Source organism: Anser cygnoides, chromosome 16 (genome assembly GCF_040182565.1).
Source record: "Anser cygnoides isolate HZ-2024a breed goose chromosome 16, Taihu_goose_T2T_genome, whole genome shotgun sequence".
NCBI classification, from domain to species: Eukaryota; Metazoa; Chordata; class Aves; order Anseriformes; family Anatidae; genus Anser; species Anser cygnoides.
The window spans coordinates 16,558,905-16,577,976 of NC_089888.1; positions in this window are offsets into that span (position 1 = coordinate 16,558,905).

The window sequence follows — 19,072 nt, forward strand, 5'->3', positions numbered from 1 at the left end:
CAGTGCACTCTCTGGACTCACTGCAGTGCATCCCCAGTGGTGCCAGTGCACTCTCTGCACTCACTGCAGTGCATCCCCAGTGGTGCCAGTGTACTCTCTGGACTCACTGCGCTGCATCCCCAGTGGTGCCAGTGCACTCCCTGGACTCACTGCGCTGCATCCCCAGTGGTGCCAGTGCATTCTCCGGACTCACTGCAGTGCATCCCCAGTGGTGCCAGTGCACTCCCTGGACTCACTGCAGTGCATCCCCAGTGGTGCCAGTGCAGTCTCTGGAGTCACTGCAGTGCATCCCCAGTGGTGCCAGTGCACTCTCTGCACTCACTGCACTGCATCCCCAGTGGTGCCAGTGCACTCTCTGGACTCACTGCACTGCATCCCCAGTGGTGCCAGTGCACTCTCTGGAATCATTGCGCTGTATCCCCAGTGGTGCCAGTGCACTCTCTGGACTCACTGCAGTGCATCGACAGTGGTGCCAGTGCACTCTCTGTACTCACTGCACTGCATCCCCATTGGTGCCAGTGCACTCTCTGGACTCAATGCACAGCATCCCCAGTGGTGCCAGTGCACTCTCTGGACTCACTGCACTGCATCACCAGTGGTGCCAGTGCACTCTCTGGACTCACTGCAGTGTATCCCCAGTGGTGCCAGTGCACTCTCTGGACTCACTGCACTGCATCCCCAGTGGTGCCAGTGCACTCTCTGCACTCACTGCACTGCATCCCTAAATGGTGCCAGTGCACTCTCTGGACTCACAGCACTGCATCCCCGGTGGTGCCAGTGCACTCTCTGGACTCACTGCAGTGCATCCCCAGTGGTGCCAGTTCACTCTCTGGAGTCACTGCAGTGCATCCCCAGTGGTTACAGTGCACTCTCTGGACTCACTGAAGTGCATCCCCAGTGGTGCCAGTGCACTCTCTGGAGTCACTGTAGTGCATCCCCAGTGGTGCCAGTGCACTCTCTGGACTCACTGCAGTGCATCCCCAGCGGTGCCAGTGCAGTCACTGGACTCACTGTCGTGCATCCCCAGTGGTGCCAGTGCACTCTCTGGACTCACTGCAGTGCATCCCCAGTGGTGCCACTGCACTCTCTGGACTGACTGCAGTGCATCCCCAGTGGTGCTAGTGCACTCTCTGGACTCACTGCACTGCATCCCCAGTGGTGCCAGTGCACTCTCTGGAATCACTGCAGTGCATCCCCAGTGGTGCCAGTGCGCCCTCTGTACTCACCGGGGTGCATCCCCAGTGGTGCCAGTGCACTCTCTGGAATCACTGCAGTGCATCCCCAGTGGTGCCAGTGCACACTCTGCACTCACTGCAGTGCATCCCCAGTGGTGCCAGTGCACTCTCTGGACTCACTGCGCTGCATCCCCAGTGGTGCCAGTGCACTCTCTGGACTCACTGCGCTGCATCCCCAGTGGTGCCAGTGCACTCTCTGCACTCACTGCACTGCATCCCCAGTGGTGCCAGTGCACTCTCTGGACTCACTGCACTGCATCCCCAGTGGTGCCAGTGCACTCTCTGTACTCACTGCACTGCATCCCCAGTGGTGCCAGTGCACTCTCTGGACTCAATGCACAGCATCCCCAGTGGTGCCAGTGCACTCTCTGGACTCACTGCACTGCATCCCCAGTGGTGCCAGTGCACTCTCTGGACTCACTGCAGTGCATCCCCAGTGGTGCCAGTGCACTCTCTGGACTCAGAGCACTGCATCCCCAGTGGTGCCAGTGCACTCTCTGCAATCACTGCAGTGAATCTCCAGTGGTGCCAGTGCACTCTCTGCACTCACTGCACTGCATCCCCAGTGGTGCCAGTGCACTCTCTGCACTCACTGCACTGCATCCCTAATGGTGCCAGTGCACTCTCTGGACTCACAGCACTGCATCCCCACTGGTGCCAGTGCACTCTCTGGAGGCACTGCACTGCATCCCCAATGGTGCCAGTGCACTCTCTGGACTCACTGCACTGCATCCCCAGTGGTGCCAGTGCACTCTCTGGACTCACTGCAGTGCATCCCCAGTGGTGCCAGTTCACTCTCTGGAGTCACTGCAGTGCATCCCCAGTGGTTACAGTGCACTCTCTGGAGTCACTGCAGTGCATCCCCAGTGGTACCATTGCACTCTCTGGACTCACTGCACTGTATCCCCAGTGGTGCCAGTACACTCTCTGGACTCACTACACTGCATCCCCAGTGGTGCCAGTGCACTCTCTGCACTCACTGCACTGCATCCCCAGTGGTGCCAGTGCACTCTCTGGACTCACTGCAGTGCATCCCCAGTGGTGCCAGTGCACTCTCTGGACTCACTGCAGTGCATCCCCAGTGGTGCCATTGAACTCTCTGGACTCACTGCACTGCATCCCCAGTGGTGGCAGTGCACTCTCTGGACTCACTGCACTGCATCCCCAGTGGTGCCAGTGCACTCTCTGGACTCACTGCAGTGCATCCCCAGTGGTGCCAGTGTACTCTCTGGACTCACTGCAGTGCATCTGCAGTGGTGCCAGTGTACTCTCAGGACTCTCTGCACTGCATCCCACTGGTGCCAGTGCACTCTCTGGACTTACTGCACTACATCCCCTGTGGTGCCAGTGCACTCTCTGGACTAACTGCGGTGCATCCCCAGTGGTGCCAGTGCACTCTCTGGACTCACTGCAGTGCATCCCCAGTGGTGCCAGTGCATTCTCTGGACTCACTGCAGTGCATCCCCAGTGGTGCCATTGCACTCTCTGGACTCACTGTACTGCATCCCCAGTGGTGCCAGTGCACTCTCTGGACTCACTGCACTGCATCCCCAGTGGTGCCAGTGCACTCTCTGCACTCACTGCAGTGCATCCCCAGTGGTGCCATTGCACTCTCTGTACTCACCAGGGTGCATCCCCAGTGGTGCCAGTGCACTCTCTGGACTCACTGCACTGCATCCCCAGTGGTGCCAGTGCACTCTCTGAAATCACTGCAGTGCATCCCCAGTGGTGGCAGTGCACCCTATGTACTCACCGGGGTGCATCCCCTGTGGTGCCAGTGCACTCTCTGGAATCACTGCAGTGCATCCCCAGTTGTGCCAGTGCACTCTCTAGACTCACTGCACTGCATCCGCAGTGGTGCCAGTGCACTCTCTGGACTCTCTGCAGTGCATCCCCAGTGGTGCCAGTGCACTCTCTGGACTTACTGCACTACATCCCCAGTGGTGCCAGTGCACTCTCTGGACTCACTGCACTTCATCCCCAGTGGTGCCAGTGCACTCTCTGGACTCACTGCAGTGCATCCCCAGTGGTGCCAGTGCATTCTCTGGACTCACTGCAGTACATCCCCAGTGGTGCCATTGCACTCTCTGGACTCACTGCACTGCATCCCCAGTGGTGCCAGTGCACTCTCTGGACTCACTGCACTGCATCCCCAGTGGTGCCAGTGCACTCTCTGGACTCACTGCAGTCCATCCCCAGTGGTTTCAGTGCATTCTCTGGACTCACTGCACTGCATCCCCAGTGGTGCCAGTGCACTCTCTGGAGGCACTGCACTGCATCCCCAGTGGTGCCAGTGCACTCTCTGGAGTCACTGCACTGCATCCTCACTAGTGCCAGTGCACTCTCTGGAGTCACTGTAGTGCATCCTCAGTGGTGCCAGTGCACTCTCTGGACTCACTGCAGTGCATCAAGTGTGGTGCCATTGCACTCTCTGTACTCACCGGGGTGCATCCCCAGTGGTGCCAGTGCATTCTCTGGACTCACTGCACTGCATCCCCAGTGGTGCCAGTGCACTCTCTGGAATCACTGCAGTGCATCCCCAGTGGCGCCAGTGCACTCTCTGGACTCACTGCGCTGCATCCCCAGTGGTTCCAGTGCACTCTCTGGACTCACTGCAGTGCATCTCCAGTGGTGCCAGTGCACTCTCTGGACTCACTGCACTGCATCCCCAGTGGTGCCAGTGCACTCTCTGGAGTCACTGTAGTGCATCCCCAGTGGTGCCAGTGCACTCTCTGGACTCACTGCAGTGCATCAAGTGTGGTGCCAGTGCACTCTCTGGAGGCACTGCACTGCATCCCAAGTGGTGCCAGTGCACTCTCTGGAATCACTGCACTGCATCCCCAGTAGTGCCAGTGCACTCTCTGGACTCAATGCAGTGCATCCCCAGTGGTGACAGGGCACTCTCTGGACTCACTGCACTGCATCCCAGGTGGTGCCAGTGCACTCTCTGGACTCACTGCAGTGCATCCCCAGTGGTGCCAGTGCACTCTCTGGACTCACTGCATTGCATCTCCAGTGGTGCCAGTGCACTCTCTGGACTCACTGCACTGTATCCCCAGTGGTGCCAGTGCACTCTCTGGACTCACTGCAGTGCATCCCCAGTGGTGCCAGTGCACTCTCTGGAATCACTGCACTGCATCCCCAGTGGTGCCAGTGCACTCTCTGGACTCACTGCACTGCATCCCCAGTGGTGACAGTGCACTCTCTGGACTCAATGCACAGCATCCCCAGTGGTGCCAGTGCACTCTCTGGTATCACTGCACTGCATCCCCAGTGGTGCCAGTGCACTCTCTGCACTCACTGCACTGCATCCCCAGTGGTGCCAGTGCACTCTCTGGAGTCACTGGAGTGCATCCCCAGTGGTACCGTTGCACTCTCTGGACTCACTGCGCTGCATCCCCAGTGGTGACAGTGCACTCTCTGGACTCAATGCACAGCATCCCCAGTGGTGCCAGTGCACTCTCTGGAATCACTGCACTGCATCCCCAGTGGTGCCAGTGCACTCTCTGGAGTCACTGGAGTGCATCCCCAGTGGTGCCAGTGCACTCTCTGGAGTCACTGGAGTGCATCCCCAGTGGTACCGTTGCACTCTCTGGACTCACTGCACTGCATCCCCCGTGGTGACCGTGCACTCTCTGGACTCAATGCACAGCATCCCCAGTGGTGCCAGTGCACTCTCTGGACTCACTGCACTGCATCCCCAGTGGTGCCAGTGCACTCTCTGCACTCACTGCACTGCATCCCCAGTGGTGCCAGTGCACTCTCTGGATTCACTGGAGTGCATCCCCAGTGGTACCGTTGCACTCTCTGGACTCACTGCACAGCATCCCCAGTGGTGCCAGTGCACTCTCTGGACTCACTGCGCTGCATCCCCAGTGGTGACAGTGCACTCTCTGGACTCAATGCACAGCATCCCCAGTGGTGCCAGTGCACTCTCTGGAATCACTGCACTGCATCCCCAGTGGTGCCAGTGCACTCTCTGGACTCACGGCACTGCATCCCCAGTGTTGCCAGTGCACTCTCTGGACTCACTGCACTGCATCCCCAGTGGTACCGTTGCACTCTCTGGACTCACTGCGCTGCATCCCCAGTGGTGCCAGTGCACTCTCTGGACTCACTGCGCTGCATCCCCAGTGGTTCCAGTGCACTCTCTGGACTCACTGCAGTGCATCCCCAGTGGTGACAGTGCACTCTCTGCACTCACTGCGCTGCATCTCCAGTGGTGCCAGTGCACTCTCTGGACTCACTGCAGTGCATCCCCAGTGGTGCCAGTGCACTCTCTGGACTCACTGCAGTGCATCCCCAGTGGTGCCAGTGCACTCTCTGGACTCACTGCACTGCATCCCCAGAGGTGCCAGTGCACTCTCTGGACTCACTGCAGTGCATCCCCAGTGGTGCCAGTGCACTCTCTGGACTCACTGCACTGCATCCCCAGTGGTGCCAGTGAATTCTCTGGACTCACTGCAGTGCATCCCCAGTGGTGCCAGTGCACTCTCTGGACTCACTGCAGTGCATCCCCAGTGGTGCCAGTGCACTCTCTGGACTCACTGCAGTGCATCCCCAGTGGTGCCAGTGCACTCTCTGGACTCACAGATTCACAGATTTCTCTAGGTTGGAAGAGACCTCAAGATCATCGAGTCCAACCTCCGACCTAACACTAAGTACTCCACTAAACCATATCCCTAAGCTCTACATCTAAACGTCTCTTAAAGACCTCCAGGGATGGTGACTCAACCACCTCCCTGGGCAGCCCGTTCCAATGCTTAATAACCCTTTCGGTAAAGAAGTACTTCCTAACATCCAACCTAAAACTCCCCTGTCGCAACTTTAGCCCATTCCCCCTCGTCCTGTCACCAGGCACGTGGGAGAATAGACCAACCCCCAGCTCTCTACAGCCTCCTTTCAGGTAACTGAAGAGAGCAATGAGGTCGCCCCTGAGCCTCCTCTTCTCCAGGCTGAACAAGCCCAGCTCCCTCAGCCGCTCCTCGTAAGACTTGTTCTCCAGACCCCTCACAAGCTTGGTCGCCCTTCTCTGGACTCGCTCGAGCACGTCCATGTCCTTCCTGTAGCGAGGGGCCCAAAACTGAACACAGTACTCGAGGTGCGGCCTCACCAGAGCCGAGTACAGGGGCACAATCACTTCCCTCGACCTGCTGGCCACACTGCTTCTTATACAGGCCAGGATGCCGTTGGCCTTCTTGGCCACCTGAGCACACTGCTGGCTCATATTCAGCCGACTATCCACCAATACTCCCAGGTCCTTCTCGGCCAGGCAGCTTTCCAGCCACTCATCTCCCAGCCTGTAGCTCTGCTTGGGGTTGTTGCAGCCCAGGTGCAGGACCCGGCACTTGGCCTTGTTGAACTTCATGCAGTTGACCCCAGCCCATCGCTCCAGCCTATCCAGATCCTCCTGCAGAGCCTTCCTGCCCTCGAGCAGATCGACACACGCACTTAGCTTGGTGTCATCTGCAAACTTACTGAGGGTGCACTGGACGCCCTCATCCAGATCATCAATAAAGATATTAAAGAGGACCGGCCCCAGTACCGAGCCCTGGGGGACTCCACTAGTGACCGGCCTCCAACCAGATTTGACTCCATTCACCACAACTCTCTGGGCCCGGACATCCAGCCAGTTTCTAACCCAGCGAAGCGTACGCCAGTCCAAGCCCCGAGCAGCCAGTTTCTTGAGGAGAATGTTGTGGGGAACGGTGTCAAAAGCCTTACGGAGGTCAAGGTAGACCACGTCCACAGCCTTCCCCTCATCCACCAAGTGCGTCACTTGGTCATAGAAGGAGATCAGGACTCACTGCAGTGCATCCCCAGTGGTGCCAGTGCACTCTCTGGACTCACAGCACTGCATCCCCAGTGGTGCCAGTGCACTCTCTGGACTCACTGCAGTGCATCCCCAGTGGTGACAGTGCACTCTCTGGAATCACTGCGCTGCATCCCCAGTGGTGCCAGTGCACTCTCTGGACTCACTGCAGTGCATCCCCAGTGGTGCCAGTGCACTCTCTGGACTCAATGCAGTGCATCCCCAGTGGTGCCAGTGCACTCTCTGGAATCACTGCAGTGCATCCCCTGTGGTGCCAGTGCACTCTCTGCACTCACTGCACTGCATCCCCAGTGGTGCCAGTGCACTCTCTGGACTCACTGCAGTGCATCCCCAATGGTGCCAGTGCACTCTCTGGACTCACTGCAGTGCATCCCCAGTGTTGCCAGTGCACTCTCTGGAGGCACTGCACTGCGTCCCCAGTGGTGCCAGTGCACTCTCTGCACTCACTGCACTGCATCCCCAGTGGTGCCAGTGCACTCTCTGGACTCACTGCAGTGCATCCCCAGTGGTGTCAGTGCACTCTCTGGACTCACTGCAGTGCATCCCCAGTGGTGCCAGTGCACTCTCTGCACTCACTGCAGTGCATCCCCAGTGGTGCCAGTGCACTCTCTGGACTCACTGCACTGCATCCCCAGTGGTGCCAGTGCACTCTCTGGAGGCACTGCAGTGCATCCCCAGTGGTGCCAGTGCACTCTCTGCACTCACTGCAGGTCATCCCCAATGGTGCCAGTGCACTCTCTGGACTCAATGCAGTGCATCCCCAGTGGTGACAGGGCACTCTCTGGACTCACTGCACTGCATCCCAGGTGGTGCCAGTGCACTCTCTGGACTCACTGCAGTGCATCCCCAGTGGTGCCAGTGCACTCTCTGGACTCACTGCAGTGCATCCCCTGTGGTGCCAGTGCACTCTCTGGACTCAAAGCACTGCATCCCCAGTGGTGCCAGTGCACTCTCTGGACTCACTGCAGTGCATCCCCAGTGGTGACAGTGCACTCTCTGGACCCACTGCAGTGCATCCCCAGTGGTGCCAGTGCACTCTCTGGAATCACTGCACTGCATCCCCAGTGGTGCCAGTGCACTCTCTGGAATCACTGCAGTGCATCCCCAGTGGTGCCAGTGCACTCTCTGCACTCACTGGACTGCATCCCCAGTGGTGCCAGTGCACTCTCTGGACTCACTGCAGTGCATCTCCAGTGGTGCCAGTGCACTCTCTGGACTCACTGCAGTGCATCCCCAATGGTGCCAGTGCACTCTCTGGACTCACTGCGGTGCATCCCCAGTGTTGCCAGTGCACTCTCTGGAGGCACTGCACTGCATCCCCAGTGGTGCCAGTGCACTCTCTGGAGTCACTGGAGTGCATCCCCAGTGATGCCAGTGCACTCTCTGGACTCACTGCACTGCATCCCCAGTGGTACCGTTGCACTCTCTGGACTCACTGCAGTGCATCACCAGTGGTGCCAGTGCACTCTCTGGACTCACTGCACTGCATCCCCAGTGGTGTCAGTGCACTCTCTGGACTCACTGCACTGCATCCCCAGTGGTGCCAGTGCACTCTCTGGACTCACTGCACTGCATCACGAGTGGTGCCAGTGCACTCTCTGGAGTCACTGCAGTGCATCCCCAGTGGTGCCAGTGCACTCTCTGGACTCACTGCACTGCATCCCCAGTGGTGCCAGTGCACTCTCTGGACTCACTGCAGTGCATCCCCAGTGGTGCCAGTGCACTCTCTGGACTCACTGCAGTGCATCCCCAGTGGTGCCAGTGCACTCTCTGCACTCACTGCATTGCATCGCCAGTGGTGACAGTGCACTCTCTGGACTCACTGCAGTGCATCCACAGTGGTGCCAGTGCACTCTCTGGAATCACTGCAGTGCATCCAGTGTGTTGCCAGTGCACTCTCTGGACTCACTGCACTGCATCCCCAGTGGTGCCAGTGCACTCTCTGGACTCACTGCACTGCATCCCCAGTGGTGCCAGTGCACTCTCTGTACTCACTGCACTGCATCCCCATTGGTGCCAGTGCACTCTCTGGACTCAATGCACAGCATCCCCAGTGGTGCCAGTGCACTCTCTGGACTCACTGCACTGCATCACCAGTGGTGCCAGTGCACTCTCTGGACTCACTGCAGTGTATCCCCAGTGGTGCCAGTGCACTCTCTGGACTCACTGCACTGCATCCCCAGTGGTGCCAGTGCACTCTCTGCACTCACTGCACTGCATCCCTAAATGGTGCCAGTGCACTCTCTGGACTCACAGCACTGCATCCCCGGTGGTGCCAGTGCACTCTCTGGACTCACTGCAGTGCATCCCCAGTGGTGCCAGTTCACTCTCTGGAGTCACTGCAGTGCATCCCCAGTGGTTACAGTGCACTCTCTGGAGTCACTGCAGTGCATCCCCAGTGGTGCCAGTGCACTCTCTGGACTCACTGCAGTGCATCCCCAGTGGTGCCAGTGCACTCTCTGGACTCACTGCAGTGCATCCCCAGTGGTGCCAGTGCACTCTCTGGAATCATTGCACTGCATCACCAGTGGTACCAGTGCACTCTGTGGACTCACTGCACTGCATCCCCAGTGGTGCCAGAGCACTCTCTGGACTCACTGAACTGCATCCACAAGGTGCCAGTGCACTCTCTGGACTCACTGCACTGCATCACCAGTGGTGCCAGTGCACTCTCTGGACTCACTACACTGTATCCCCAGTGGTGCCAGTGCCCTCTGTGGACTCACTGCACTACATCCCCAGTGGTGCCAGTGCACTCTCTGGACTCACTGCACTGCATCCCCAGTGGTGCCAGTGCACTCTCTGCACTCACTGCACTGCATCCCCAGTGGTGCCAGTGCACTCTCTGCACTCACTGCACTGCATCCCCTTTTGTGCCAGTGCACTCTCTGCACTCACTGCACTGCATCCCCAGTGGTGCCAGTGCACTCTCTGGACTCACTGCACTGCATCCCCAGTGGTGCTTGTGAAGTCTCTGGTCTCACTGCAGTGCATCCCCAGTGGTGCCAGTGCACTCTCTGGACTCACTGCACTGCATCCCCATTGATGACAGTGCCCTCTCTGGACTCAGTGCACTGCATCCCCAGTGGTGCCAGTTCACTCTCTGGACTAAATGCACTGCATCCCCAGTGGTGCCAGTGGCTCTCTGGACTTATTGCACTGCATCACCAGTGGTGCCAGTGCACTCTCTGGACTCACTGCAGTGCATCCACAGTGGCGCCAGTGTACTCTCTTAACTCACTGCACTGCATCACCAGTGGTGCCAGTGCACTCTCTGGACTCACTGCAGTGCATCCCCAATGGTGCCAGTGCACTCTCTGGACTCACTGCACTGCATCCCCAGTGGTGCCAGTGCACTCTCTGGACTCACTGCAGTGCATTTCCAGTGGTGCCAGTGTTGTCTCTGGACTCACTGCACTGCATCCCCAGTGGTGCCAGTGCACTCTCTGGACTCACTGCAGTGCATCCCCAGTGGTGCCAGTGCACTCTCTGGACTCACTGCAGTGCATCCCCAGTGGTGCCAGTGCAGTCTCTGGAGTCACTGCAGTGCATCCCCAGTGGTGCCAGTGCACTCTCTGGACTCACTGCAGTGCATCCCCAGTGGTGCCAGTGCACTCTCTGGACTCACTGCACTGCATCCCCAGTGGTGCCAGTGCAGTCTCTGGAGTCACTGCAGTGCATCCCCAGTGGTGCCAGTGCACTCTCTGGACTCACTGCAGTGCATCCCCAGTGGTGCCAGTGCACTCTCTGGACTCAATGCACTGCATCCCCAGTGGTGCCAGTGCACTCTCTGGACTCACTGCACTGCATCCCCAGTGGTGCCAGTGCACTCTCTGGAATCATTGCGCTGTATCCCCAGTGGTGCCAGTGCACTCTCTGGACTCACTGCAGTGCATCCACAGTGGTGCCAGTGCACTCTCTGTACTCACTGCACTGCATCCCCATTGGTGCCAGTGCACTCTCTGGACTCAATGCACAGCATCCCCAGTGGTGCCAGTGCACTCTCTGGACTCACTGCAGTGCATCCCCAGTGGTGCCAGTGCACTCTCTGGACTCACTGCACTGCATCCCCAGTGGTGCCAGTGCACTCTCTGGACTCACTGCACTGCATCCCCAGTGGTGCCAGTGCACTCTCTGCACTCACTGCACTGCATCCCTAAATGGTGCCAGTGCACTCTCTGGACTCAGAGCACTGCATCCCCACTGGTGCCAGTGCACTCTCTGGAGGCACTGCACTGCATCCCCAATGGTGCCAGTGCACTCTCTGGTCTCACTGCACTGCATCCCCGGTGGTGCCAGTGCACTCTCTGGACTCACTGCAGTGCATCCCCAGTGGTGCCAGTTCACTCTCTGGAGTCACTGCAGTGCATCCCCAGTGGTTACAGTGCACTCTCTGGAGTCACTGCAGTGCATCCCCAGTGGTGCCATTGCACTCTCTGGACTCACTGCACTGTATCCCCAGTGGTGCCAGTGCACTCTCTGGACTCACTGCACTGCATCCCCAGTGGTCACAGTGCACTCTCTGCACTCACTGCACTGCATCCCCAGTGGTGCCAGTGCACTCTCTGGACTCACTGCAGTGCATCCCCAGTGGTGCCAGTGCACTCTCTGGACTCACTGCAGTGCATCCCCAGTGGTGCCAGTGCATTCTCTGGACTCTCTGCAGTGCATCCCCAGTGGTGCCAGTGCACTCTCTGGACTCACTGCAGTGCATCCCCAGTGGTGCCAGTGCACTCTCTGGACTCACTGTACTGCATCCCCAGTGGTGCGAGTGCACTCTCTGGACTCACTGCAGTGCATCCTCAGTGGTGCCAGTGCACTCTCTGGACTCACTGAAGTGCATCCCCAGTGGTGCCAGTGCACTCTCTGGAGTCACTGTAGTGCATCCCCAGTGGTGCCAGTGCACTCTCTGGACTCACTGCAGTGCATCCCCAGCGGTGCCAGTGCAGTCACTGGACTCACTGTCGTGCATCCCAAGTGGTGCCAGTGTACTCTCTGGACTCACTGCAGTGCATCCCCAGTGGTACCACTGCACTCTCTGGACTGACTGCAGTGCATCCCCAGTGGTGCTAGTGCACTCTCTGGACTCACTGCACTGCATCCCCAGTGGTGCCAGTGCACTCTCTGGAATCACTGCAGTGCATCCCCAGTGGTGCCAGTGCGCCCTCTGTACACACCGGGGTGCATCCCCAGTGGTGCCAGTGCACTCTCTGGAATCACTGCAGTGCATCCCCAGTGGTGCCAGTGCACACTCTGCACTCACTGCAGTGCATCCCCAGTGGTGCCAGTGCACTCTCTGGACTCACTGCGCTGCATCCCCAGTGGTGCCAGTGCACTCTCTGGACTCACTGCGCTGCATCCCCAGTGGTGCCAGTGCACTCTCTGCACTCACTGCAGTGCATCCCCAGTGGTGCCAGTGCACTCTCTGGACTCACTGCAGTGCATCCCCAGTGGTGCCAGTGCACTGTCTGTACTCACTGCACTGCATCCCCAGTGGTGCCAGTGCACTCTCTGGACTCAATGCACAGCATCCCCAGTGGTGCCAGTGCACTCTCTGGACTCACTGCACTGCATCCCCAGTGGTGCCAGTGCACTCTCTGGACTCACTGCAGTGCATCCCCAGTGGTGCCAGTGCACTCTCTGGACTCAGAGCACTGCATCCCCAGTGGTGCCAGTGCACTCTCTGCAATCACTGCAGTGCATCTCCAGTGGTGCCAGTGCACTCTCTGCACTCACTGCACTGCATCCCCAGTGGTGCCAGTGCACTCTCTGCACTCACTGCACTGCATCCCTAATGGTGCCAGTGCACTCTCTGGACTCACAGCACTGCATCCCCACTGGTGCCAGTGCACTCTCTGGAGGCACTGCACTGCATCCCCAATGGTGCCAGTGCACTCTCTGGACTCACTGCACTGCATCCCCAGTGGTGCTAGTGCACTCTCTGGACTCACTGCAGTGCATCCCCAGTGGTGCCAGTTCACTCTCTGGAGTCACTGCAGTGCATCCCCAGTGGTTACAGTGCACTCTCTGGAGTCACTGCAGTGCATCCCCAGTGGTACCATTGCACTCTCTGGACTCACTGCACTGTATCCCCAGTGGTGCCAGTACACTCTCTGGACTCACTACACTGCATCCCCAGTGGTGCCAGTGCACTCTCTGCACTCACTGCACTGCATCCCCAGTGGTGCCAGTGCACTCTCTGGACTCACTGCAGTGCATCCCCAGTGGTGCCAGTGCACTCTCTGGACTCACTGCACTGCAACCCCAGTGGTGCCAGTGCACTCTCTGGACTCACTGCAGTGGATCCCCAGTGGTGGCAGTGCACTCTCTGGACTCACTGCACTGCATCCCCAGTGGTGACAGTGCACTCTCTGGACTCACTGCAGTGCATCCCCAGTGGTGCCAGTGCACTCTCTGGACTCACTGCAGTGCATCCGCAGTGGTGCCAGTGTACTCTCTGGACTCTCTGCACTGCATCCCCACTGGTGCCAGTGCACTCTCTGGACTTACTGCACTACATCCCCTTTGGTGCAAGTGCACTCTCTGGACTAACTGCAGTGCATCCCCAGTGGTGCCAGTGCACTCTCTGGACTCACTGCAGTGCATCCCCAGTGGTGCCAGTGCATTCTCTGGACTCACTGCAGTGCATCCCCAGTGGTGCCATTGCACTCTCTGGACTCACTGCAGTGCATCCGCAGTGGTGCCAGTGCACTCTCTGGACTCACTGCACTGCATCCCAGTGGTGCGAGTGCCCTCTCTGGACTCACTGCAGTCCATCCCCAGTGGTGCCATTGCACTCTCTGGACTCAGTGCACTGCATCCCCAGTGGTGACAGTGCACTCCCTGCACTCACTGCAGTGCATCCCCAGTGGTGCCATTGCACTCTCTGTACTCACCAGGGTGCATCCCCAGTGGTGCCAGTGCACTCTCTGGACTCACTGCACTGCATCCCCAGTGGTGCCAGTGCACTCTCTGGACTCACTGCAGTGCATCCCCAGTGGTGCCAGTGCACTCTCTGGACTCACTGCACTGCATCCCCAGTGGTGCCAGTGCAGTCTCTGGAGTCACTGCAGTGCATCCCCAGTGGTGCCAGTGCACTCTCTGGACTCACTGCAGTGCATCCCCAGTGGTGCCAGTGCACTCTCTGGACTCAATGCACTGCATCCCCAGTGGTGCCAGTGCACTCTCTGGACTCACTGCACTGCATCCCCAGTGGTGCCAGTGCACTCTCTGGAATCATTGCGCTGTATCCCCAGTGGTGCCAGTGCACTCTCTGGACTCACTGCAGTGCATCCACAGTGGTGCCAGTGCACTCTCTGTACTCACTGCACTGCATCCCCATTGGTGCCAGTGCACTCTCTGGACTCAATGCACAGCATCCCCAGTGGTGCCAGTGCACTCTCTGGACTCACTGCAGTGCATCCCCAGTGGTGCCAGTGCACTCTCTGGACTCACTGCACTGCATCCCCAGTGGTGCCAGTGCACTCTCTGGACTCACTGCACTGCATCCCCAGTGGTGCCAGTGCACTCTCTGCACTCACTGCACTGCATCCCTAAATGGTGCCAGTGCACTCTCTGGACTCACAGCACTGCATCCCCACTGGTGCCAGTGCACTCTCTGGAGGCACTGCACTGCATCCCCAATGGTGCCAGTGCACTCTCTGGTCTCACTGCACTGCATCCCCGGTGGTGCCAGTGCACTCTCTGGACTCACTGCAGTGCATCCCCAGTGGTGCCAGTTCACTCTCTGGAGTCACTGCAGTGCATCCCCAGTGGTTACAGTGCACTCTCTGGAGTCACTGCAGTGCATCCCCAGTGGTGCCATTGCACTCTCTGGACTCACTGCACTGTATCCCCAGTGGTGCCAGTGCACTCTCTGGACTCACTGCACTGCATCCCCAGTGGTCACAGTGCACTCTCTGCACTCACTGCACTGCATCCCCAGTGGTGCCAGTGCACTCTCTGGACTCACTGCACTGCATCCCCAGTGGTGCCAGTGCACTCTCTGGACTCACTGCAGTGCATCCCCAGTGGTGCCAGTGCATTCTCTGGACTCTCTGCAGTGCATCCCCAGTGGTGCCAGTGCACTCTCTGGACTCACTGCAGTGCATCCCCAGTGGTGCCAGTGCACTCTCTGGACTCACTGTACTGCATCCCCAGTGGTGCGAGTGCACTCTCTGGACTCACTGCAGTGCATCCTCAGTGGTGCCAGTGCACTCTCTGGACTCACTGAAGTGCATCCCCAGTGGTGCCAGTGCACTCTCTGGAGTCACTGTAGTGCATCCCCAGTGGTGCCAGTGCACTCTCTGGACTCACTGCAGTGCATCCCCAGCGGTGCCAGTGCAGTCACTGGACTCACTGTCGTGCATCCCAAGTGGTGCCAGTGTACTCTCTGGACTCACTGCAGTGCATCCCCAGTGGTACCACTGCACTCTCTGGACTGACTGCAGTGCATCCCCAGTGGTGCTAGTGCACTCTCTGGACTCACTGCACTGCATCCCCAGTGGTGCCAGTGCACTCTCTGGAATCACTGCAGTGCATCCCCAGTGGTGCCAGTGCGCCCTCTGTACTCACCGGGGTGCATCCCCAGTGGTGCCAGTGCACTCTCTGGAATCACTGCAGTGCATCCCCAGTGGTGCCAGTGCACACTCTGCACTCACTGCAGTGCATCCCCAGTGGTGCCAGTGCACTCTCTGGACTCACTGCGCTGCATCCCCAGTGGTGCCAGTGCACTCTCTGGACTCACTGCGCTGCATCCCCAGTGGTGCCAGTGCACTCTCTGCACTCACTGCAGTGCATCCCCAGTGGTGCCAGTGCACTCTCTGGACTCACTGCACTGCATCCCCAGTGGTGCCAGTGCACTCTCTGTACTCACTGCACTGCATCCCCAGTGGTGCCAGTGCACTCTCTGGACTCAATGCACAGCATCCCCAGTGGTGCCAGTGCACTCTCTGGACTCACTGCACTGCATCCCCAGTGGTGCCAGTGCACTCTCTGGACTCACTGCAGTGCATCCCCAGTGGTGCCAGTGCACTCTCTGGACTCAGAGCACTGCATCCCCAGTGGTGCCAGTGCACTCTCTGCAATCACTGCAGTGCATCTCCAGTGGTGCCAGTGCACTCTCTGCACTCACTGCACTGCATCCCCAGTGGTGCCAGTGCACTCTCTGCACTCACTGCACTGCATCCCTAATGGTGCCAGTGCACTCTCTGGACTCACAGCACTGCATCCCCACTGGTGCCAGTGCACTCTCTGGAGGCACTGCACTGCATCCCCAATGGTGCCAGTGCACTCTCTGGACTCACTGCACTGCATCCCCAGTGGTGCCAGTGCACTCTCTGGACTCACTGCAGTGCATCCCCAGTGGTGCCAGTTCACTCTCTGGAGTCACTGCAGTGCATCCCCAGTGGTTACAGTGCACTCTCTGGAGTCACTGCAGTGCATCCCCAGTGGTACCATTGCACTCTCTGGACTCACTGCACTGTATCCCCAGTGGTGCCAGTACACTCTCTGGACTCACTACACTGCATCCCCAGTGGTGCCAGTGCACTCTCTGCACTCACTGCACTGCATCCCCAGTGGTGCCAGTGCACTCTCTGGACTCACTGCACTGCATCCCCAGTGGTGCCAGTGCACTCTCTGGACTCACTGCACTGCAACCCCAGTGGTGCCAGTGCACTCTCTGGACTCACTGCAGTGGATCCCCAGTGGTGGCAGTGCACTCTCTGGACTCACTGCACTGCATCCCCAGTGGTGACAGTGCACTCTCTGGACTCACTGCAGTGCATCCCCAGTGGTGCCAGTGCACTCTCTGGACTCACTGCAGTGCATCCGCAGTGGTGCCAGTGTACTCTCTGGACTCTCTGCACTGCATCCCCACTGGTGCCAGTGCACTCTCTGGACTTACTGCACTACATCCCCTTTGGTGCAAGTGCACTCTCTGGACTAACTGCAGTGCATCCCCAGTGGTGCCAGTGCACTCTCTGGACTCACTGCAGTGCATCCCCAGTGGTGCCAGTGCATTCTCTGGACTCACTGCAGTGCATCCCCAGTGGTGCCATTGCACTCTCTGGACTCACTGCAGTGCATCCGCAGTGGTGCCAGTGCACTCTCTGGACTCACTGCACTGCATCCCAGTGGTGCGAGTGCCCTCTCTGGACTCACTGCAGTCCATCCCCAGTGGTGCCATTGCACTCTCTGGACTCAGTGCACTGCATCCCCAGTGGTGACAGTGCACTCCCTGCACTCACTGCAGTGCATCCCCAGTGGTGCCATTGCACTCTCTGTACTCACCAGGGTGCATCCCCAGTGGTGCCAGTGCACTCTCTGGACTCACTGCACTGCATCCCCAGTGGTGCCAGTGCACTCTCTGAAATCACTGCAGTGCATCCCCAGTGGTGGCAGTGCACCCTCTGTACTCACCGGGGTGCATCCCCTGTGGTGCCAGTGCACTCTCTGGAATCACTGCAGTGCATCCCCAGTTGTGCCAGTGCACTCTCTAGACTCACTGCACTGCATCCGCAGTGGTGCCAGTGCACTCTCTGGACTCTCTGCAGTGCATCCCCAGTGGTGCCAGTGCACTCTCTGGACTTACTGCACTACATCCCCAGTGGTGCCAGTGCACTCTCTGGACTCACTGCACTTCATCCCCAGTGGTGCCAGTGCACTCTCTGGACTCACTGCAGTGCATCCCCAGTGGTGCCAGTGCATTCTCTGGACTCACTGCAGTGCATCCCCAGTGGTGCCAGTGCACTCTCTGGACTCACTGCACTGCATCCCCAGTGGTGCCAGTGCACTCTCTGGACTCACTGCACTGCATCCCCAGTGGTGCCAGTGCACTCTCTGGACTCACTGCACTGCATCCCCAGTGGTGCCAGTGCACTCTCTGGACTCACTGCAGTCCATCCCCAGTGGTTTCAGTGCACTCTCTGGACTCACTGCACTGCATCCCCAGTGGTGCCAGTGCACTCTCTGGAGGCACTGCACTGCATCCCCAGTGGTGCCAGTGCACTCTCTGGAGTCACTGCACTGCATCCTCACTAGTGCCAGTGCACTCTCTGGAGTCACTGTAGTGCATCCCCAGTGGTGCCAGTGCACTCTCTGGACTCACTGCAGTGCATCAAGTGTGGTGCCATTGCACTCTCTGTACTCACCGGGGTGCATCCCCAGTGGTGCCAGTGCATTCTCTGGACTCACTGAACTGCATCCCCAGTGGTGCCAGTGCACTCTCTGGACTCACTGCACTGCATCCCAGGTGGTGCCAGTGCACTCTCTGGACTCACTGCAGTGCATCCCCAGTGGTGCCAGTGCACTCTCTGGACTCACTGCATTGCATCTCCAGTGGTGCCAGTGCACTCTCTGGACTCACTGCAGTGCATCCCCAGTGGTGCCACTGCACTCTCTGGACTCACTGCAGTGCATCCCCAGTGGTGCCAGTGCACTCTCTGGACTCACTGCACTGCATCCCCAGTGGTGACAGTGCACTCTCTGGACTCAATGCACAGCATCCCCAGTGGTGCCAGTGCACTCTCTGGAATCACTGCACTGCATCCCCAGTGGTGCCAGTGCACTCTCTGCACTCACTGCACTGCATCCCCAGTGGTGCCAGTGCACTCTCTGGAGTCACTGGAGTGCATCCCCAGTGGTACCGTTGCACTCTCTGGACTCACTGCGCTGCATCCCCAGTGGTGACAGTGCACTCTCTGGACTCAATGCACAGCATCCCCAGTGGTGCCAGTTCACTCTCTGGAATCACTGCACTGCATCCCCAGTGGTGCCAGTGCACTCTCTGGAGTCACTGGAGTGCATCCCCAGTGGTGCCAGTGCACTCTCTGGAGTCACTGGAGTGCATCCCCAGTGGTACCGTTGCACTCTCTGGACTCACTGCACTGCATCCCCAGTGGTGACCGTGCACTCTCTGGACTCAATGCACAGCATCCCCAGTGGTGCCAGTGCACTCTCTGGACTCACTGCACTGCATCCCCAGTGGTGCCAGTGCACTCTC